Genomic DNA, 1,414 nt, shown 5'->3' on the forward strand with positions numbered 1-1,414 from the left:
CATAAAAGAGGCGGTCTATAGATGGTAAGATTTTAATATTAAGAAAGGTAAAATATTTTAATACACTAGTATATTCAGTTTTTATCCTGATGACTTATACGACCGGAATCATCCTCGTTTTAATCTACACCTGGCGTACGATCTAACTTCGTCGGGTTTATAGAACAAACGAACAACGTCGATTAGACCACCCACGGATCCAGCCAGCTGGCCTCCACCATCGACGAAACTCGTCGAACTCGTGAGACCTGAATATCCGACTTCCGCCATGTCCTCGTTACCCCCGCGAAGAAACTGGACATTAAATTTTCACGGTCCGATGCCGCCGAACGTAGGCCCTTCCTACCTACCATTTAGACCGGAGGTCCTCCAAGACGCCGCATATGGCACACGCGAAATAGGCCCACGGAGGTCCCAATTAAATAACTTACTCGTGCGTCCTAATACGTACCGTTAAAAAATTAATAAAGACGATGGAACGATAAGAGACTTTAGAGAAAACGCTTGACGAATCAAACTGGACTGTTATTATTACATTAAATTAATATAAGTATTTTTTAAAAACTTTTGTCAAATTTGATTTTCTTATCTTCATTTATTGACGAAGAAATGCAAAATAAAGGAAACACCCTATGCACATGTCTACTGGTTTGCCCCTTTAATATGCCACGATCAAAAAGTATAACGCGCCGTTACACAAAGGCGTCTTTCGTTCCACGGGGGTCTACAACACTTCACGGGAGTTCCTTCTGAAGGAGTTTTAACAACGTTTCCTTATGGGACATTCGCGTTCGATGGGTGGAAGTAATCCATGCAGATTGTCCAGATGGAATCCGCTAGTTGGATGGCCGAGCCGTTAAAGAGGTTTGTTAACATCTTCCAGATTCCTTACTTTATCGTACACTGAATCCATGTAACTGCAAATTTAAATTTCATGTTGCTATCAAGTGTTGCGATTGCTTTTCTGAGATTCATCATAAGAGCTTCAGAAATCATACCGGTTTTCTCATCTGTTTATACATATAGTTATAAATAGGTTTTTACATAGAATAAAACATTTTTTATTTCAACTTAAAGAATGTACAAGGGATATTTAATGAAATGTTTTTACATTATATTTTTTTACTTATATTTTCTATACATATTATTGTAAATATATAGAATCCGCAGTCTAGTCATAAAAGTTGATTTTGGAATGACAGTAGCTAATAAATCATGTTGGGAAATGTAAAATTCGTTTGAGAGGGATCTAATGATTTTCCCTTAATTTAAATACGTGTCCCTCGTTCCGGGTTTCCCAACCACAAATTTTGTCTAGTCGAACGTGAGTAAATAGGACCGGAGGGTCACATAGGAGGCTTTTAAAAGCGCAGGAAGTTGAAGTCAATCGTCGACGTATCCCACAAGTCGCCTG

The sequence above is a fragment of the Ceratina calcarata genome, unplaced genomic scaffold (assembly GCF_001652005.2).
Source record: "Ceratina calcarata isolate Rehan_Ccalc_2016 unplaced genomic scaffold, ASM165200v1 scaffold183, whole genome shotgun sequence".
Taxonomy (NCBI): domain Eukaryota; kingdom Metazoa; phylum Arthropoda; class Insecta; order Hymenoptera; family Apidae; genus Ceratina; species Ceratina calcarata.